Source organism: Desmodus rotundus, chromosome 5 (assembly GCF_022682495.2).
Source record: "Desmodus rotundus isolate HL8 chromosome 5, HLdesRot8A.1, whole genome shotgun sequence".
Taxonomy (NCBI): domain Eukaryota; kingdom Metazoa; phylum Chordata; class Mammalia; order Chiroptera; family Phyllostomidae; genus Desmodus; species Desmodus rotundus.
This window is the reverse complement of record NC_071391.1, coordinates 79,534,808-79,557,860: the sequence shown is the minus strand read 5'-3', so window position 1 is coordinate 79,557,860 and position 23,053 is coordinate 79,534,808. Positions and strand designations below refer to the sequence as shown.

Genomic DNA, 23,053 nt, shown 5'->3' with positions numbered 1-23,053 from the left:
ATTCACAATTGTCAAAATTTGGGAACAACCAAGATGTCTGAAAGTAAGCAAATATATAAATAAACTGTGGTAAATCCAGATAATAGAATATTATTGAGCACTAAGAAGATAGGGCTATCAATCCATGAAAGACAAAAACAAACTTTCAGAGAATGTTGCTAAGTGAAAGTAGCCAATCTGAAAAGACTACACGCTGTATGATACCAACTACGTGACGTTCTGGAAAAGGCAACACTATGGAGACAGTAAAAAGATCAGTGCTTGTCAGGGATTGGGGAGGGCAGGAAAGGGATGAACAGGCAGAGCACAGAGGGCTTTTAGGGCAGGGAAAACACTCTATATGAAACCTCAATGATGGATACATGTCATTATACATTTGTCCAAAACCAAAAATATACAACACTAAGAGTGAACTATAATGTGAACTAGGGACTTTGGGTGATTATGACATGTTAATGTAGGTGCATCAATTGTAACAAATGCATCGCTCTGTTGAATGATGCAGATAGTGGGGGAGAGGCCATACATGTGTGGGTCAGGGGGTATATGGGAAATCTCTGTACCTTTCCCTTAATTTTTCTGTGAACCTAAGACTGCTTTAAAAAAATTGTTATTTTAAAAAAAAATACAAAAAAATCAAGGGGGAGGGTGGAGGTGGGGGAGGGAGGGGGGTTCGGCTGGGGTGGGGTGGAGGGATGGGGAGAAAAGGCATACAACTGTAATTGAATAACAATAAAAATTTTTTAAAAAACACAGACACACAAAGGAGAAAAATACCCATTCCCTAGTGAAATGGTAAGAGTGAACCCCACAGACTGCCTCAGCAAGAGCTGCCCCCCAGCCTCACCTGGGTGTTCATCGCACAGCAGCCACACACCTCTGAAGGATCTATGGAGACATGAGGATCAGTCCAAAGCTTTAGGGTTAAAACTAGTGTCCCTCCCTGGCCAACATTGCCCCATCAGATCCCTTGCTCAGTGGGGTTTTACAGTAAACCCCTGTGCTCTGCTGCCTATTACAGTCTTCCAAAGCATAACATTGCTGCTGTTGGACTCTCAGCTGTGGAAAATCCACACTGCGGTGCTGAAGGGGCCAGCAGAGGTGCCTGGGGAAGGTCAGCCAAGGAAGCTTCACCCTTATTGGAACTGCAGTCCCAAAGGGACACTGTCCTGAAAGCTTGGTGCAGCTTCCACACAGGAAGCAAGTGCTGTATCCCACTCAGAGCTGCTGCTTGCTCTCCAGGCACCCCTTCTGCCCAGATAAGCCCAGCTGAGGTCTTCTGCCTACTGTGATTCCAGTGGTGGGGAAATGACTGAGCTAGCATAAATCTCCCTCAGGCAGCCACCCACCCCCCACTGTAAACATCTTTATCTTTGGACTTAACACATTATAATTTTTTCATGTAATGACTTACCTCTCTCTCCCACTAGAGTGTAAACTCCTGGAACATAGGAGTCTTTTAATATTCACTTTTATATTTCCAAGCACTAGCACTGGCCCACAAAAAAACTCAGTGCTTATTTACTTAACCATTGAAATGACAAATCCTAAACTGTATTATCAGCATTTTTAGAGCGCTTCAGTGTAAGGAAAGTTCAACCAACTGTCCCTAAGACACTTTCAGACATGTGTTAGCTTGTCACTAGCCTCTCTTCATTCACCCAGCCAGTGTGATAGAGTCAAAAAGCCAGAAAGTGGGCAAAGAAGGCCTCAGAAAAGCTATCCCTTCAACCACATTCTTGTCAATATTATGAGCTCCATGCACCCAGCTGGCAAAGCTACACTGGAACAATCCAATTTCTACTTTCTCATGCCTATACCTCTGAGCTCTGAGGGCCATCGGAGACCAAGGTCACAATCAGTCATGGCTTCCAGCCCTAATGGGGCCCAAAAAGCCAGCCAGCTTGAATATTTCCCTGGTAAGAAGGATCTTTTCTGGAACTGCTCTTCCAAGGCCCCACCCCACCACCCCCACTCTTCTGGAACCCTCAGAACTACTAAGAACTTTCTCAACTTCCTAACCTTCCTTCCTGTAGCCATACTTTTCATTTCCTCCTTCCCTCCAGTTACAACCAATAAGAAATCCCTCTATCTTCTGAAAATACCATATTTTTTGGACTATATGACGCACCAAACCATAAGAAGCACCTAGGTTTTAGAGGAGGAAAATAGAAAAAAAAAATTTTTCAGTAAAAAATGTGGTCCTGCTCCTGCCTCCTGTGACCCGGCTCCACCACTGCTGCCGCCCCCCACCCAGCAAGCCAGGTAAGCTACATTTGGACCATAAAACGCACCCCCATTTTCCTTCCAAATTAGCAGGGAGTCGAGGGGGGCGGGGATGAAGGGATGCATCTGATAGGCCGAAAAATGTAATCACTGCGCTGAATCCTGGCCCCTCACTCAGGAGCTCAGTATCTCCATTATCTGTAACATTCTTGAAACTTCAGGTTCTCATATTCTAATGGGTTTATCCCAGTGGTCTGTAATCTCATCAAGTCTCTTTCTTCATTAAAAAAATAACAACAACACAGTCAAACCAACAAAAATCCCCTTCACCTTGTTATTTACCCAAATACATTGAAAACTTATGTCCACACAAAAACCTACATGTGGATGTTAATGGCACTTTATTCATAATTGCCAAAAGTTGGAAGCAACCAAATGTCCTTGAGTAGGTGGGCAGATTAATACACTGTGGGACATCCAGACAATGAAATATTATTCAGTGCTAAAATGAAATGAGCTACCAATTCATGAAAAGACATGAAGGAACCTTAAATGCATATTAATAATAAGAAGAAGCCAGTCTTAAAAGGGTACATACTGTGGCTTTGGGCCCAGATGGAGGTTTAGGTAGACACACTGTGCCTCCTCGCACAAGCAAAAGAAGGACAACAACAATTTAAAAACAAAAAACAACCAGAACTGACAGAAAATCGAACTGCATGGAAGTCCGACGACCAAGGAGATAAAGAAGAAACATTCATCCGGACCGGCAGGAGGGGTGGAGATGGGCAGCCAGGGTGGAGAGGACTCTCAGCAAGGCGATGGCTGACGGACCCAGAGAGGTGGTGGATTGTGGAGCAGGGTAGGCAGTGCAGCAGCTAGCAGACCCCGCAGCCCCACATTCCGCACAGATAAACCAGGAGGAACAGCAGGGGAGTGAAGCAGACCATGCAACCAAGGGCTCCAGCTCGGGGAAATAAAGCCTCAAACCTCTGATTGAAAACACCCGTGGGGGTTGAGGCAGCAGCAGGAGAAACTCCCAGCCTCACAGAAGAGTTCATTGGAGAGACCAACAGGGGCCTAGAACGTACACAAACCCACCCACCCACTCGGGGATCAGCACCAAAGGGGCCCAATTTGATTGTGGGTACCGGAGGGAGTGACTGAAATCAGGCAGAGAGTGGAGCAGGTGCCATTGCTCCTTCTTGGCCCCTCCCCCACATACAGTGTCACAGTGCAGCAACCAGCGTTACCCCACCCCAGTGAACACCTAAGTCTCCACCCCTTTACTAGGCACGCCAACACAAAAAAAAAAAATGGCCCAAATGAAAGAACAGATCAAAGCTCCAAAAATAATTCAACTAAGCAGCAAACAGATAGCCAACCTATCAGATGCACAGTTCAAAACACTGGTAATTAGGATGCTCACAGAATTGGTTGAATTTGGCCACAAATTAGATGAAAAAATGAAGGCTATGCTAAGAGAAACAAAGGAAAATGTACAGGGAACCAATAGGGATGGGAAGGAAACTGGGACTCAAATCAACGGTGTGGACCAGAAGGAAGAAAGAAACATCCAACCAGAAGTGAATGAAGAAACAAGAATTTGGAAAAATGAGGAGAGGCTTAGGAACCTCCAGCACAACTTTAAACGTTCCAACATCCGAATTATAGGGGTACCAGAAGGTGAAGAGGAAGAACAAAACATTGAAAACTTATTTGAACAAATAATGAAGGAGAACTTCCTCAGTCTGGCAAAGTCCAGGAAGCTCAGAGAGTCCCAAAGAAGCTGGACCCAAGGAGGAACACACCAAGGCACATCATAATTACATTACCTAGGATTAAGCAGAAGGAGAGAATCTTAGAAGCAGCAAGAGAAAAGGACACAGTTACCTACAAAGGACTTCCCATAAGACTGTCAGCTGATTTCTCAAAAGAGACCTTACAGGCAAGAAGGGGCTGACAAGAAGTATTCAAAGTTATGAAAGGCAAGGGCCTACATCCAAGATTACTGCATCCAGCAAAGCTATCATTTAGAATGGAAGGGCACATAAAGTGCTTCTCAGATAGGGTCAAGTTAAAGGAGTTCATCATCACCAAGCCCTTATTATATGAAATGTTAAAGGGATTTATCTAAGAAAAAGAAGATAAAAAATAGGAACAGTAAAACGACAGCAAACTCACAGTTATTAACAACTACACCTAAAACAAAACCAAAAAGAAACTAAGTAAACAACCAGAACAGGAACAGAACCACAGAAATGGAGCTCACATGGAGGGTTATCAACAGGGGAGTGGGAGGGGGAGAGAGGGGGGAAAGGTACAGAGAATAAGTAGCATAAATGGTAGGTAGAAAATAGACAGGGGGAGGGTAAGATTAGTATAGGAAATGTAGAAGCCAAAGAACTTGTAAGTATGACCCATGGACATGAACTATATGGGGGGAATGTGGGAGGGAGGGGGTGGGCAGGATGGAGTGGAGTGAGAGGGGGAAATGGGACAACTGTAATAGCATAATCAATAAATATATTTTTAAAAAATCTTTTTGAAAATAAAAAAGGGTACATACTGTATGAATCCAATTATATGACATTATGGAAAAGGCAAAACTATGGAAACAGTGAAAATATTGGTGGTTTCCAGGGGCTAGGGGAGAGGGAGAGATGAATAGGCAGAGCATAGTGGATTTTCAGGACAATTAAACCACTCTGTATGATATTACTATACTGGATACATGTCATCATGCATTTGTCCAAATTCATAGGGTATAGATTCATCAACTGTAACAAATACATCACTCTGGTGATGGTTGTTGATGATGGAGGAGGGGCTTATGGGGTAGCAGGGGGGTATATGGGAAATCTCTGTACCTTCCCCTCAATTCTACTGTGAACCTAATATTGCTTTAAAAAATAAAGCTTATGGAAACTATTTTTAAAACCTTCATTGAACCCTCGATTTCAATTACCAGATAAGCCAGCATTAAAATAATTACAGATTTTGACTGGTTATTTTACGAAAGAATAAAAAACAAAAGGGGCTGAGGTAACAGAGAGAGAAAATGCTCATCATGTAGACTCCTGATAGCCTGGGTCCTTGGACAGTTATCCTTTTTGTAAATGAATTGTTAATAAAATGATGTAGATCTCAGACTTCAGTGAATTCATTAGTCTGAGCCAGTATCTCAAGTCTGATTCCCTTTTGTCCCTACCAAGAGTGATTTTCTGGCCTTCCAAAGTGGAAGGTCAAATTCTGAAAAAAAATGGTAATGCAATGTAGATTTAGTAATTATTCCCTTAACCTATTTCTACTACCTGAGTTAACAGAACCAGTGTGCTCCAGTCCTTCTATATAACATACAGGTGCTGGCCACAGCCCGCCAAACATGGGTGACCGAAGCTAGTAGCACGGTCTCATTTACAGACCCTCCCAGCTGAACTACATGACTATGTTTTGCATAAAACATAAGCCACTGCCTACCTATTATAATCATGTATTTTAATTAAACATTATTCCTATACCCTTATATAAGCATATATATACATACTTGTATACTTTTATATTATAAACTGATTAAATATGAACATTAAAAGAAAGAAAAAATTAGTTCCTTAAAATGAAGTCAAATGTTTTAGAAAGACTTCATAAAGCTGAGCCATTAAAAATCACTGGTGAATTGGGCATGGATGAGAAATTTTTTTAAGGTTGGAAAGAGATTATAAAAATCTAGAAGTGTTCTACACACAGACTGCCTCCAAGTGTTAAAATTATTGTTCCACTCATTTACTACAGCAACAAGAAAAATAAAGTACCTAGGAATAAATTTAACCAACGAGGTAAAAGACCTGTACTCAGCAAACTGCAGAACACTGAAGAAAGAAATTGAGGAAGATACAAATAAATGGAAGCATATACCCTTTTCATGGATTGGAAGAATTAACATCATTAAAATGCCCATACTAACAAAAGCAATCTATAGATTCAACACCATTCATATTAAAATACCAATGGTATATTTCACAGATCTAAAACAATATTTCAAAAACTGAAGATCCTGAATAGCCACAGTGATCTTGAGAAAGAAGAACAAAGTTGGAGGGAATCAATATACCTGATATCAAACTATACTACAAGGCCACTGTAATCAAAACAGTCTGATACTGACATAAGAACAGACACATGGACCAATGGAACAGAACAGAGAGCCCAGAAATAAACCCATGTGTCTATGGTAAATTAATACTTGACAAAAGGGGCCAAGTATAAAAGAGAGTAAAAACAGGTTCTTCAATAAATGGTGTTGGGAGAACTGGAATAGTATTTGCAAAAAAAATGAAACTAGAACATCGACTTACACTATACACCAGAATAAACTCAAAATGCATAAAAAACTTAATAAGTCATGATATCATAAAAGTTCTAGCAGAAAACATAGGAAGTAAAATTTCAGATATCCCATACAGCAGTATTTTTGCCAATGAATCTCCTTAAGCAAGGGAAATTAAAGGAAAAAATAAATAAATGGGACTACATCAAATTAAAAAGTTTCTGCACAGCTAAAGAAAACATCATCAAAATGAAAAGGGAACCCACTGTATGGGAGAGCATACTTGCCAATGATGCATCAGACAAGGGTTTGATCTCCTAAATATATAGAGTTTATATGACTGAACACCAGGAAAACATAAAATCCAATTAAAAAATGGGCAAATGACCTGACAGACACTTCTCCAAGGAGGACATACAGATGGCGCCCAGATATATGAAAGGATGCTCAGCATCACTAGCCATCAGAGAGATGCAAATTAAAACCACAATGAGATATCACCTCATAACAGTCAGAATGGCTATCATCAATAAATCAACAAACAACAAGTGCTGGCAAGGATGTGGAAAAAAGGGAACCCTAGTGCACTGTTGGTGGGAATGCAGACTGGTGCAGCCACTGTGGAAAACAGTATGGAATTTCCTCAGAAAACTGAAAATGGAACAGCCTTTTGATCTGGCAATTCCACTGCTGGGATTATACCCTGAGAATCCTGAAACACCAATCCAAAAGAACCTATGCACCCCAATGTTCATAGTAGCACCATTTACAATAGCCAAGTGTTGGAAACAGCCTAAGGGCCCATCAGTAAATGAGTGGATCAAAACACTGTGGTGCATTTACATAATGGAATTCTATACAACAGAAAGAAACAAGGAATTCCTACCTTTTGTGACAGCATGGATGGAACTGGAGACTATTATGCTGAGTGAAATAAGCCAGTCGGTGAAAGTTAAACAGCATACGATCTCACTTATAACTGGAATTAAATGAGCACAATAAACTAACAAGCAAAATAGAACGAGAGACGTGTCAACATAGAACAGACTGACAGCTGTAAGAGAGGAGGGAGGGGGGAAATGAGGGAAGGAAGAGGAAGGGACTAGTCAAAGAACATGTATGAATGACCCATGAAGATGGGTTGGGGATTGACTGAGGGAGGGGTGGGCTGATTGAAGGGGGGCAAAGGGGAAAAAATTGGGACAACTGTAATAGAATAAACAGTAAAAAAGTAAGTTAAAAACAGAAATTGAAATTTGAAGTCATAACGGATGCACTATGGGTGTGGTTAAGCAAGGAAGACAGAGTTGAACTCCAGAATGAAGAACTCATACTTAAAGGCTGTGGTTTTGTGCCAAAATATCAGCAAATTCACATGTATACATTTCTAGGGAACTTATGAATCATATTGTATGCTTCCTCAATTTAATCACTTTTGCAGTCAACCAATCAACTGCTGCTCCTGAACATGCAGGATCTATACCCATAAGATTTATACCTGTAGTGTGGTCCTGGATCCTGCCCAGCAGCAGCTAACCTCCCCCTCAGATAAGACCACCAGCTGCACCAAATTCCTATAACTAGGTCAAGAAGGCTTTTATAATTAGATATAGACCTTCAATTAGGCCACAACAGTTAGGCTATGTCAATTGTGATGTGAAATAGATATTCATAAATAACTACTGGAAGAATAAATGATTGCTGGCTTCATGAATAATAACAGAATAAGAATTTGGAGGTTCTTCCTAAGTCTATCTCATCACTAGCCCAAACTAGTTCATGTAAATGTTACTCTTTTCTTTGTAAAAAATAAATCCACTAGAGAAGAAAAGAGATGGAAATTATTCCTGCTCTGGAGATATAATGACTTGTTTCTCATCTAATATAAGTTATCAATTCTAAGATGCTTGTCAATTCTTTCTGCTTTTCTGCTCCAAAAGACATGGCAGACGCTACTTATTGCTCACTCTGCTTTGGTTTTCCCAGACCCTGCTAAGTAATTCATTCAGCTATCACTCATTAGGTGCTGACAGTGTTCCAGAACTGTGCTGGGTGTTGGGGATATAGCAGGAAACAAGACAGGCATCCCATCTCTCAAAACCTCCTAGTCACGAAGGCATAAAAAATACAAGAAGATTCTGAAACAACAATCCCTGGGCAAAGCCAAGATTAGGGTGAGAAAGGTAAGGCACGGAGGGGTGTCACTCTCGGGTTCTCATGCATGCCCTCGAGAGTGATGCCTCCTTTAATTTCCAACCCAAAGCACCTTGCTCATCTAGTCAGTTGTTTGGTTCCTCTCCCTGTTGGTAGTTCCTTGTTCTCCTCCTGACTATGTTTAGTTTTCTGTTGCCAAGCTTCCAGAATCTGTTCCTTCAATTTATTCATAGCCCTCTATAAATCTCTGAGCCCTTTTTCCCACTATTGTGGTTGGTATATTTTGGCAAAGTTTGGACCTGAGAATAGATAGATAATAAAGGTTTGTTTAACTATAAAAGTATCAACCTTACTACTCTTTAATAAGAAAGAAATCACTACGTGTTAAGCTTTCAACTAAGAAATTAGCAAGCAAGCCTGAGAGTTATGAATAATTGTTTTACTCTGAAGTGTCTATAGGTTTTAGCAAATAAATAGGCCTATACTTCTTTGAGTTTAAACATGCTAAGATAAAAACCTCTTGTTGGAAAAAATTCTACTGGGAGACAGGATAAAGCAGTAGCAGAGTTCAGTGGTAAAGCGTGAGTTCAAGTTCAAGTTCTGGCAGTTACTAGTTGGATTAAAAAATGAGTAAAATATAATCCCTGCCATCAAGAGACTGACATCTAATAGGGACAATAAATAGATGATTACACGCAGGGAGCAAGCCCAGTGATAGAGACATTCGCAGTCTTAGGGGCAGGGAGGATGGGGCCTGAAGGGAAGAGAAGGCGAAGACAAATGGGGGAGGGGCACCTGACAGAATTTTAAAGTAAGAATAGAAGTTAGCCAGGGGAGAAGTGGGGGAAGAGCAATCAAGACAAATGGGACCTCAGAACTGTGTTAAATTTTCCAGATTGAAAGACTAAAATGTTGCTTCAGTTACTAGGAATGTAATATAAAGAGTACACAGAGAAATAAGAGACATGAAACCATCTCTACAATAAGACAGTCAGACCTCACTGGGAACATTCAAAAATCAACACAATTCTTAGTGTTCAGTTAGTTATCCTGTGTTCTTTCAGAAGCAGATCCATTGCCTCTTTTTCTGGTGATTAAGTCTCCCTCTGTCTCTCTCTCTCTCTCTCTGTCTGTCTCTGTCTCTCTCTCCTCCTCTCTCTCTCTCCTGCAACTGAACATGTCCACCACCTTCCCCTTCCCCTTGAATTCTTCCCATGCTAGTGTCTGCTGATTTTCTGTTCTTTGCCTTCAAACTTACCAAGAGAGGGTCTCCAAATGGCCACCTATCAATATACAGTACCGAGCAGCCCTCCTGAGCAGAATGCTGTGCTAGGTCACCTTGAGGCTGCTTGTCAGTGTGCCAGACACCTGTTCCTGGTTAAGTTACCTGCATGCAGAGGGGTGGGGTCACATAGATAAAGCACACTACACATAAACCTACACATAAAAGGCTTTGTTCAGAAGCTTCTGCTCAGTGCCCGAGCAAAGACACTGAGGTAGAAAAGCAGTTCTGCTCAGAACTGCAGGCTGTTTGCCTGTGTTGGCAAGTAGAGCTGGAAGAGAGAGTGTTGAGGGATGAGACTGGCCCAGGTCCTGGGGCAGGGGAAGGTGTGTTAATCTACAACCTCAAATATGCAAGAATATCACATTTCTGCATGGAGTTTTTAAGTCAATTTAAATCCAATCCTGAGGATCCCTTCAAAATGGTGACAAAGCTCAGGCTGGTGTAGCTCAGTGGATTGAGTGTGGGCTGCAAACCAAAAGGTCGCCAGTTCGATTCCCAGTAAGGGCATATGCCTGGGTTGCGGGCCAGGTCCCCAGAGGGGGCCACGTGAGAAGCAACCACACATAGATATGTCTCTCTCTTTTTCTCTCACCCTTCCCCTCTTTCTGAAAATGAATAAATAAAATCTTTTTTTAAAATGGTGACAAAAAATTCAATCTCAGTTGAGGGGTTTGTTTTGGGGGTTATGCAAACATCCCAGGGTCTTCTGCAAAACTGATGCGTAAGGAGGTTCCTCCTGGACTCTGGTCATTGGTGCACACACCTACTGCTTGTCACAGCAAATCTCCACCCTCTATTTGCTGAAGGCAGACCCTGATCCCTCCTCACCTCGTGGGTCATGGAGTCTGAAAAGGCGCCCAGCTCCCAAGTCCATACCTGCTGCTCTCTTACATCCAGGCTGGCTTGTAACATGGATGTTCTCCTCTCAGATCCCCAGCCCAGACCGCCGCACATCCCTGTCCGTCCGTCAGCAACACATGGTTACAGAATGGAACGAGGGGCTTTACAGGATTCATCTGTCCCATTAGAGAATTCATTTATGAAGCAGCCTGGCTAAACGTAATGAATCATGAATGACACATCTAACGGGTGGGGGTGAGAGATGGGCATTCAGACAGAAATGTAAGCAGTGGCAGGGCAAGGAATGTTACTTTCCTGAGAAAGGCTGTGTGCCGTGGCTGAGAGGAGAATCCATCACCGACAGAGATGAGATGGGGACAAGCAGAGAGTGACTGGCCCAAGGGAGATGTGAGGAGATCAACGAGGCAGGAGTGTGTCTTTCAGGGATGATTTGCCAGAAAAGAAGACAGCAATATTTCAATGGGAACTATAGAGCAAATAAAAAATCAGCTCTCTGGCTGGAACAGATGCAGAAAAACTGCGTATTTGAAATACGTTTTCCCCTAAAAGAAGAAAGAATCCTTGAAAAGAAAGGATAGAGAAAAGCCTAGTAAAACAGGCCAACAATGTGTCACCATCATCAGAGCCCTGTCCCCTCCAGCACCAAGGAGGCCCCATTGCGGGAAGAGCATCGAAGACCTGAGAACACCCTCACCTTCTGAGTGGCCTCCTGTACCCACCTGACACTCTCTGAGCCTCAGTCTCTTGGCTATAAAATGAGAATAATAATACCTGCTTCACAGGGTAGCTGTAACTATGATGATCCTCTGCAAGTTCTAAAAACCAAGGTCACTATATACTGTATCATTCCAACTATGTAACATTCTGAAAAATGCAAAATTATAGACAGTAAAAAGATCAGCGGCTGCCAAGAGTTGGGGGAAGGGAGGGATGAAGGCAGAGAATTGTTAAAGCAGTGAAACTCTCCTGTATGATACTGTAATAACGGATACATGTCATTATACATGTGTGCAAACCCACAGAACGTGCAAGACCAAGAGTGATTTCCCACACAAACTATGGACTTGGAGTGGTAAAGATGGGCCAGTGGAGGTTTTCTGATTGTAACAAATGTACCACTCTGATGAGGGATGTTGATAATGGGGGAGGTTGTACGTGAGTGAGGGCAGCAAGTTTATGGGAAATCTCTGTGTTTTCTTCTGTTTTGTTGTGAACCTAAAACTACTCTAAAATAAAGTTTATTTACAAGTAAGTCTATTCCTAAAAAAAAAAAGAAGAAGAAGAAGCCAAAGTTAGAGTCACCAAACTCATTAGCATGTTAGCGTGAGATGCTCTCTCTACGTCTGACACAGGTCCATAGCTATCCCCTATTGCTCCCATTTTCGCATGCCTCTTCTTATGGCTTCATCAAGGTCACACAGTTCCTTGGTTGGTCCAGGTGGAAGGAGCAGCCTGAGTCAGCCCCAGGCCCCTGCTCCTTCCACCATGTTGTATTTGCAGGTGTCTCAGAGAGGGTTTCTATGCACACCAGCCTAGTGCCCACCCTGTGCCTTCCTTCCCAGTGTCTCCAAGAGCTGCCAAAACATGCTGGCCCTTCTTTTGGCAATGTCTCCCTATCCTTCCAACCCTTGCCACTGATAACTGCCACAGAGATCGTACATCCCTTCCCTGATCTCTCTGCCTGTGCTCACATGTGTCCAGATGGGCCAGATTCCAATGACAGCCCATGGTTTCTGCCCTCCGTTCTTCAGTACCATCATTTGGTTATAAAATTCCCCTATGGAAAAACAATGGCACATGTCGTATCACTGTTGAACCTATACACCAGGCATTTTCATATATTTTCTCATAGAATTCTCACTATAGTTTTTTAACTTAAGTTATAAGTCAAAAACCAGTATTCCCATTTTTTGAATGAGAAAATTAAGGCCTAGGAGGCTGAATTCCCAGGTAATATTATTTACAGGAGTCAGGATTCAAAGCAGATCAGTCTGACTCCAGCGTCCATGTTCCACTCTACCCTCAAAGTTCTCATCATTGAAATGCTCTTCTTCTGACTCTACTCTCCTCCCATTCCTGTTTAGCGAAAGGGCTCCTCATGCCCAGACATAGACGATGGGCACCCCAGTTTCCCATTCTTTCTCCATGTTGGCTCAACTTTGACTTCTGTCCCTCAGCAGATGATGTCCAGGCTGTCAGCTTGCACATTTCCTCTGGACTTCCTCATAGCCTACTGTCCTCTGTGAAACTTCTTAACTACTTAGCCTCCTAGTGTCTTTAGAAAGCTAGTGATCTCCATCTCTGCTCAGGCACAGGAACCTTCAGGGATGTAAGAATTCCATAGACATATCACCCCTCCTAACAGCTGCAAAGCATCACATCTTGTCTATAAACCTACCATCCCCTTTCCTGATCCTTTACTTTCACTCTCTAGCCTCTTGTGATCTCCATTTCCTTCCTTATATTATCTTCCCAGTCCATCAGACCCTCCCAGGGTTCATCCACCCATACCCCATAGGTAGTCACTTCAACAATGCACTCACTTCCATTCTAGGATCCCATTTGCCATCTGCCTGCAGCCCTTCCACAGCTAGGCAACCTCCTCTTTCCCAAGACTTTCTCCAGAATATACTGGCAGGCTGCAAAGTAGGGACAGATTAATATAATGACCCTCAGCCCTTTCCAAGGTAAAATCAAACATATGCTACCAATTCCAGTAGGGCCCTTCTTTCTGCTGAGAATACTTTTCATTCAGCTCTCAGCTCACTCCTTAGAGTGGTGCTTTTCATAACAGCCACTCCCCCTTTTCCCTAGCCTAATTTCCAAATGTGCCACCTCAGTTTCTATAGATAATTTTACTTCTACTGGGAAGATTATAACAACTTAATGTGACTTAATTCCCTCAATTATCCCATTCTCTCCTTAAAATATCTCCAAACTTCCTTTACCTTCTTATCTGAGAAGTGTCCTGCTTCTTTGCCAAGACTAACACTTCCACCTGCTCTTGATCCCATTCACTCTTATCTCCTCCAGCACCTTATTTTATCTATAGTCCAATCTCCCCCTTCATTCCTCCTTCCACCCCGTGGCTCCTTGCACTACGTCCACACAGAGTATAGTCTCCGTGCGCTAAATAAGCACTTCTGGAAGGGCTGATGTGTACTCAGTAGTCATTAAGTACCACTATGAAACAGGTACTGTGTTTGATGCTGGAGAGACACAGAGAAATGGGATAACTTCCACTCTTAAGGAGCTCAGATTTCCAGGATGAAAAACAGACAAATGAAGATAAATTCTAAGCAGTAAGTAAGTACAGGAATAAATACAGATTTATGTAGGATAACAGATAAAAGACAGAGATATTCCTGGAAGGGGTGACACCTAAACTTGGTCTGTGTCAGTTAGAAATATGTTCTACAAAACAGAGACAGACTCATAGAGGGAGAACAGATGACAGCTAGTGGGGTGGGGGAGGTTGAGCTAAAAGGAAAAAGGACTCATGGACATGAACAACAGTGTGGTTATTGCTGGGGGAAGGGGGGTGTAAGGGGACTAAACAATAATGGGAAAATACAATAAAGATTAAATTTAAAAAAAGAAATATGTTTTATACAAATCAAAGAAAACTGATCAATAACTTCCCCAGATACAATTTACCTCTCAAGCTCCATCAGAAATCCAGGAGAGGCAAGTGCAGGGTTGGCATGGCAACTCCCCCATGTCGTCAAGGACCCAGGCTCTTTCCACCTTTCTGCCTCATTATCCTCACATGTCTTTCACTTCCATAGTCTTATCTCAGAGTTTCAAGGTGGCTACAGTGTTTCCAGGTCTCCTTTATACTTTCCAGGAAGGAGAAATGGACAAGAGTGAAGGAACAAAAGACTCCCTGGACAAACTAGGCCTGTTTATTTGGGAATGGGTGCCCTCTGCAGTGACTTCTGCCAAAAACATTTTGTTCAGAACAGTATGTCATGGCCAACACTAGCTGCAAGGAAGATGAGGAAGTTCAGTGGTTTAGTAGGACAGAAAAGACAAGAGCTTGGCAGAGTCGGGAAGTAGAGAAGGGAGAACAATAGACGCAGAAGGAGTCACATATATGAGGTACGACATACAAGAGTGCATGGTTGTTTGGGAATTGTCAAGTGGAGCTGGAGGAATCAGAAGGGGCTACGGGAGGTGAGGCGGGAAAGGCAGGCAGGGGTGGGACATGCAGTACCTCAGCACCTCAGTGCCATGCAATGGCTTAGGACTTGGTCCTGAAGACCCCTGTAATAGTGATAATTAGATTTATATTTTAGAAACATCACTCTTTATGCAGAGTTGGGGAACGAATTTTAGGAGTGCAAGATTGGAGAAAGAAAAACCTTCAAAGTGGCCATTTCAAAAATGATGATAAAGAATAACAACACTCATAAGCTACGGGGACAGAAAGGTGTGAACAGAATCTCGGGGTATTACAGGACCCACTTCCTCCAAAAGGACTGTTTACACCTCCCTATCCTAAACAGCAGCTGTGTTGGACCATCCGTAAGCAATTCCTCCCTCTCACTCGCACTTGCCTCACAGAGCTGTAAGACTGGGAACCACATTTTCCAGACTAACATTGTAATTACAGTCCCAAGGTTATATCCTAACCCAGTTCCTCAACTCTTCATTCCCAGATATAGCAAACATTCTCCTGGATGGTCTCATGGTTTCAAGTCATCTTCTAATCCAACCCTCACACCACCTTCACTGTAAAGATCACTTCATAACAGACACTTCAACAGTAAATACTGCTCACCAACTCCATATGCAAAAATACCTCACTGACCTACACAACACAACAACGGAAAAAGCTACTTGCAAAGTAGACAATTCTCACCATTATTGTTGATACCACTTTGTATTTATTCTGTCGACTCTCATTACTTACTGTATTTGCATTTGTATATGACTCATTTTCTCTATTAAACTGTCATTTCTTTGATGGAAATGTTGAAGATGGAATTCTTTATCTTCTTCTGTTGAGTCATGCCATGTCTCAGTTCCTTAGCAGGGTAGAAAAATAAAAAGCAAGAGATAACCCTGGCCCATGTGCTCCAGTTTGTTGGAGCGTCGTCCCATAATCTAATGGTTACCTGTTCAATTCCCGGTCAGGGCACGTACCGGGTTGCAGGCTCAATACCTGGTTGTAGCACGTGCAGAGGGCAGCCAATTGGTGTTTCTAGCATCAATATTTCCCCCTGTCTCCCTCTTTCTCTCTTCCTTCCCCTCTCTTTTGAATGAGAATAAAATAAACCTTGAAAAAAAAAAACAAGAGATAAATCAAGATATGCCCTGGCCAGTGTGGCTCAGCCGGTTGGAGCATGGTTCTGCAGCTGAAGGGTTGCTTTGGATTCCCAGTCAGGACACATGGCCAGGTTGCAGGTCCAGTGCTTGCAAGCACGTATGATGGGCAACCACATGATATTTCTCTCACATAGATGTTGCTCTCTCTCCCTTCTTCTCTCCCTTCCTCTCTCTCTAGAAGCAATGAAAAAATATCCTTGGGTAAGGTTAAAGAAAAAAAATATTTGAAGAATATATGACAAGTACAGTTTTTATGTCCATTTTCTATAGAGTTCTCATAAATCCAAAATAAGGACCGAGACAGGCCACCCAGGAGGAGGGCATGCTGCTGGTCCCCGGGGCCCTTCCGGAGCAAATCACCTCCACCTGTGGCCTTGCCACAGTGCTCTACGGACAGTTGTGCACTGCCAATGTGTTATCTCTCCACCACATGCTGGCTCTGGCAAAGTTGCCAGAGATATTTTCAACAAAGGATTTGGTTTTGGGTTGGTGAAACTGGATGTGAAGATAAAGTCATGAAGTGGTGTGGAATTCTCAACATCTGGTTCCTCTAATACAAAAACTGGCAAAGTTACTGGGACCTTGGAGACTAAATATAAAAGGTCACAGAGAAATGGAACACGGACAACACTCTGGGAACAGAAATCACAATTGAAGAGCAGATTTGTCAAGATTTGAAACTGACATTTGATACCACCTTTTCATCAAACACAGGAAAGAAAAGTGGTAAAATCAAGTTTTCTTACAAGAGAAAATGCATAAACCTTGGTTTCTATGTTGACTTTTATTTGCTGGACCTGCCATCCATGGTTCAGCTGCTTTTGGTTACGAGGGCTGGCGTGCTGGTTACCAGATGACCTCTGACACTGCCAAATCAAAGCTGACAAGGAATGACTTTGCTGTGGGCTCCAGGACTGGGGACTTCCAACTACATGCTAATGTCAATGATGGGACAGAACTTGGAGGCTCAATTCATCAAAAAGTATGTGAAGATCTTGACACTTCAGTGAACTTTGCTTGGACACCAGGTACCAACAGCACTCGTTTTAGCACCACAGCTAAATATCAGTTCGATCCCACTGCTTCCATTTCTGCAAAAGTCAACAACTCTGGTTTAATTGGAGTGGGCTACACTCAGACTCAGGCCTGGTGTGAAGTTTACACTGTCTGCTCTGGTAGATGGGAAGAGCATGAATGCTGGAGGCCACAACTTGGGCTTGCCCTGGAGTTGGAGGCTTAATCCAGCTGAAAAAAACTTCTGGGGATGGATATCAGAAGATTTGGCCTTACTGTATTTCCACTGTGACCAGCAGGCTTTTTTCCCTCCAAGAAGATGATCCAAACAAAGGATGAGCTAAACAAGAGCTGTGATTTCACTTTTTAGACATTTACTTGTTAGCTGGTTTCAGTTGACTTGGTTATCTGTCCAGTCACCAGTGCTGCTGTCCTGCAGTCCCCTACACATTATTTAAATGCATTTAGCTGTTAAATGTGCTGCCCACCAATAATGAAATAGACCTTCATGAAAACTGTGCAATTGTGTGCACGTTTGTTTTTATGTTCCTTTCAACATTGAATAAAATGGGTCAATGGATTCAAGATGAGGTTAAAATTTTTTGTGTGAAATAACAATCATTAGAATTGCTTTTGGTATCTTAAAACATGACAAATTATAAATAAAACAAGTATACATAATTAATGACTGCAAGTATTTGCAAAATTAAAAATTTGCTACCTGGGGTCGAATCTCCCTGGTTATTTAGTTAATAACTAGTTTTTTTCCAGTGACCATTTTGCTCTTTACCAAAATCTGCACCACAAACTCTTCTGTGATCCTAAAATAACTTGATGAGCTTTTAGACTCCCATAAAATAAGAGGGTATATGCCTTTAAAAAAACACAAAATTAAAAAAGCACCCCAATAGAAAAATGATCAGTGAACATGAATGCACATTTTGCAAAAGAAATAAGTGACTAATATACATAAAACTATTAAACAACTAAATTAAATTAAACAACTTTTCAAATATATGAACTGAGCAAAGATGAAACAAATTAACAATAGCTAATATTATTATTTGCTATAATTCTGAGTCTCTTCTAAGTACTTTACATGAATTCATTCATTTAATTTTCACAGCAAGCCTGGAGGAAGTTACTGTTCTTATACCCTACCTTTTACAGACAAGGGAGTAAGGCATAGAGAGGTTAACTTACCCAGGGTCGTACAACTAGATAATGCTAAAGACAGAATTTTAATTCAGACACTTGGTTTCCAAAACCGTGCTCTTGACTATTTCATCTTTATGTCTTCTGCAGAAGACTGAACATTTATTAAATGCTTTCTACTTTCCAAGTACAGTGCTGTGTCCATAAATCATCTTATCTGACCCTTATAATAGCCCTAGAAAAGATTTATTTTTCTTTTTTCCACTTTACAGACTAATAAAACTAGTCCCACCAAACTGAGACTAAGAGAAAATAAGAAACTTAGCTAAATTAACAACTAGTAAATGATAGAACTAGGTCTGTTTGCACAAAAGCCTATGCCCAGTGTTGGCAAGAGTTTGGGAGAATAGGCACTTCCATACACTGGTGGAAAGTTAAATGGAATTACCATTGTGGAATGCAATTTGGCAATGTCATTTGCTTTTGCAGTTTACCACTGGATGACATAGCTTTTCAAACATATTATTCCCTGTGAAATCAGTATGAACAAAGATTCTTCTACAAAGATGTTTAAGGACCACTACTTATTATTTTGACTGGAGCAATAGCTAATGGTATATCTTCCAAAAGAAACACAATGCAGTCATTAAAAATGATGTTTGTTATAATAAAATATTTTATGACATAAAAAATGTTAATGATATGTTGCATAGAAAGAAAAGGTAGTTCACCGAAAAAGTACCATGTGATCTTATTTTTAAGAAAACATATAATACAAATACACTCAACTAACTACATAGCTGGATAGAGGTAGTCAGCTGGCTAATTTGCTATATATAGCTAGAAACTTAGATACATAGAGTTATCTAGACAGATAGCTACAGCTAGATTTTTTTAATTAAGAAAATGTTTAAAGTGGCTGCCTTCATATGGTAGAATTTCAGGTGATTTTTTTTCTTCTTATGCTTTTCTGTGTATTTCCAATTTTCTGTTTTTCCACTTGCAATAGGGGAAAATGCCAAATTTTGTTTGTGGATCTACAGAATAAACTAAAGAACCTGTCTCAGATTCTTATAAAAGTCATATTTCTACCTAAAGTTCACAGAAATGGCAGGGATTACAGTAAGCCAAGAAAAATAATTATTATTTCTGCTGGCCTTTCACAGAAAAGATGAGTCCTTCCTCACAAATCCAGTAAGAAAATTTTCTAGGCGCTGGATCCCTTTGCATTGGGGGAATATAGACAATTTTCTCTTGCCCTCAGAATTGAGTTTTCATCTGACGTTGTTGTCCATGGACCACCCCGCACACCCACTCCAGTCCTAAGGTACCTTCTTGTCTGATGAACCAGGTGCCTTGGTTAGAACTCTATTTGCTCATTACAGAAACCAGATGGAGAAGCATACATAAAAAAGTGAGTTTACTGAAAAGAGAAAAGGTATTTCTCACAAGTACAGGACTGAGAAGGTCCACAGGCAGCTTCTACTCAGGCACTTGCTTCATATCTGTGTCCCCACAGATTGGCTCTCTCTGTTTCTCTACCCCACAGCAGAAGGTGGCCCCAAATGCACAGCCTCAGGGCCAATCCCACAGGTTAGTTGAAGAAAAACCAGTTGGCTCAATTAGGCTCAGGCATCCACTCTTGTCACAGTGAGGGCTGGCATGTGGGTTCCAGGGTACACTCATGGAATCACCTTGTGACCCCTAGGATGGAGGTGTGGTTCGCAGAACTGGGGTGCTGCCAAGAGCAAAGCAGACCCTCCCGAGAGGTGTCCTCTGCCAGTCCCCTCTGCCAGTCCCCTCTGCCGCTCCCATGGCTGCACTGCCGCTTGTTTGCAGTTAGGGTCCCACGTGTGAGCACCCAGTAGCTTTTATGTCAAGTCCTGTCCGCCAAGTCAGGATGAGGACAATGACTAGCCTTCCCTCTCTCTTTTTTTATATCTTCTTCAGCACAGCATATCAGAGGTTTGAATACCTATTGTCTGATTGCCTGAGAGGAAAGCCAGCCTTTAACACAAGCTAATTACATGGTGTAAACTAGCTTTCAAGTGATGAAGCCAAAAAACTGTTCTGCTCCAGAATCAGAATCACAAGTGAGGGTGGGTTTTAAACTCTTGTGTGGTTTAAAAAGATATATAAGTGGAACTCAATTTCCTCTGTGCATTTATGTACATGCACACACCCAAGCACGTGGGAATTTGCTCCTCATTGGCCAAAGGGAAGAGAGGAAAGACTAGAAATCACCTCCACTGTAACAGCTCACAGTTTTCGGTGCTGGAAGCCTATTAGAAAAATACTTTGGTCTGTGAAATAAAGCAGTGATATTTGCATAAGAATGCAAACAGAATAAAATTTAGATCCCATCTCCTCAGACCTACCTGATACCCAGCTCAGACATAGTAAGAGAACGCCATTTGGGATCTTGTTTTAATTGGATTTTCTAATCTTCCCGATATTTTAATGAGCTCGGAGGGAAATCCTCAGTGTTTAGAATGTAGCCTCTATCAAGATGATTCCAGAGCTTTCTTCTCTTTGGGTTGTTCTGCATTGCGGAGTTAGGGTCAGGAGTGATTTAGTGTGAATTTCGATCACCTGAGGGAACTTCCAAGCCATCAGTAGGAACCTGTCCAAGCCTTTTGTTTCAGTTTCCAGGGAACCATATATTATGAAAGAAAAACCCGAAGGCCTTCAGAAAAACAACTCCCTCAGAGCACTCCCTGCAGTTTATTATGTTGCACTTGAGGATGATTTGACAAGGATCTACAAATCCAATAGCAGCCAGAGGTCAGTGGCTGCAGACTGGAAGGGCAGAGGGCTCTACTCACCACCAGCCAGCCAGCATGTCCCCACAGGAATCCCTGACCGTCTGCCCTGACCCAACACCCAGGGACGCCCAGCTCCTCAGCAGTACTCTCGGAAAACAAAGGGGGGCACAACACTGACCATCTCTGACCATCTGAATTAGTTTGTTAGGGCTGTCATAAAAAGTACCACCGACTGTGTGGCTTAAAAACAAAATTTTATTTTTGCACAATATTGGAGGCTAGAAATCCAAGACCAAGGTGCTGGCAGGGTTGGTTCCCTCTGAGGTCTCTCTTGTTGTCTTATAGATGGCCATCCTTTCCCTCACGTGGTCTTCCCTCGGTACATCTGGGTCCAAATTTGCTCTTCTGATAAGGACACTGTCACATTGGATTACAACCCACCCTAATGACCTCATTTTCATTTAATCAGCTCTTCAAAGGCCCTGTCTCCAAATGCAGTCAAATTTTTAGGAACTGAGGTTTAGGGCTTCAACCCATGGATTTAAGGGGGCACAATCCAGCCCATAACACCATCCACAGAACAAGCTGGGAGTGTGCATATTTCCACTGAACCTCTCTGACCCCGTTGGAGGGTCAGACCAGTGCTGTTCTTACATGTGCAAACTCTAAACAGAAAGCCTGGATCCCACCACTGCATATCCAAACACAAGCTGTGAGACCTTAGATAAGTGACTTGTCCTCTCTGGGCCACAGTTCCTCAGATGCAAAATGAAGACAATTATAATAGTCCTATGCCATAGGGTTGCCATGACAAATGGGTTCACACAGGTAAAGGACTTAGAACAGCATCTGGCACAGAGAATATTCTTAGTAAATATTAGTGATTATTATTATTAATTGAACCACTAGGAACCCTAGCTGATTACTGGCCCAGCCTGGGTGGGGATCTGTCAGATCTACCCAAAACAACATTGAAGGTGCCCGCAAGGGACACTAATTGAGGATACTCTTCAACCTGTAGTGAGTCTGACCACAACCTGTCAGCCACAAATTTGGGAACAAATATCCATTCACCTTACAGAAGCCTCAGCCAGTTTTCTCTTTTACTGAGTACTTAAGGCATCTGTCTGTATGTATTAAGTGAGTTTGCATCCACTTCTATATCCCTTCCTATGGATTGAATTGGAAGGCAATGAATTTTTCCCTTTGTTTTTCTTGTTCTCACTGAAGATTATAAAGAAAGGCTTAAGCTAATCCTTGGGAGATAAAAGTGTTCAAGTGATTCTTCTCCAAGCCTATGTAGTTTTGCCTATTGTTAATCAGTTTGCTCATCAAAGCAGATCCCAGTTCTGCCGAGAATTCATGACAAGGAGGAACATATAAAGGCAAAACACATTTTGCTCTGACATGCTGGGTGTTTGTCAGTTGAGGGTGCTGGGTTTCCAGCTTCACAAGAACTGCATCATCACAGAAGTGGAGTGCCCTCACAGAATCAACAAACATTTTTCTGAAACTACTATGTGTATATCTCTGCTCAGAGGAGAAAATGAAGAAAATGTACAATGAATAGCAAGCCCTTCAAGGGGGCTGAGAGTAGGTGTGATAAATGCTGGAAGAATTGTAATCACACTTCTTGAGACCACAGAGGAGGCCATGTTTGTGACTGGTGGTGGAGGAAGGCTCCACTGAGGTGGGATTTGAAGGATGAGTATAGACAGGTAGCAAAATGCAGATGAAGACCTTCATAGCAGAGCAAATAGGATAAGCAAAAAGGACAGGGACATTAAAATGCTTGAGGTAATAAAATAATATCATTAGGGACAGTGCAGGGAGGAGTGAGAGAAGAGACTGGAACCCACAAAAACTACCTGAGTGGAATTGCTTCACCTATGGAGAGGGGTCTTACTGCACATGCACATGGAGACCAAGCTCATC

At 42.1% G+C, this 23,053-nt stretch overlaps 1 pseudogene; it reads left to right on the top strand.

Moving 5' to 3' along the window:
- Positions 1–16,506: 16,506 nt before the first annotated feature.
- LOC112314260 (non-selective voltage-gated ion channel VDAC2 pseudogene) lies at positions 16,507–17,424 on the top strand (annotated as a pseudogene).
- The last annotated feature ends 5,629 nt before the right edge of the window (positions 17,425–23,053 follow it).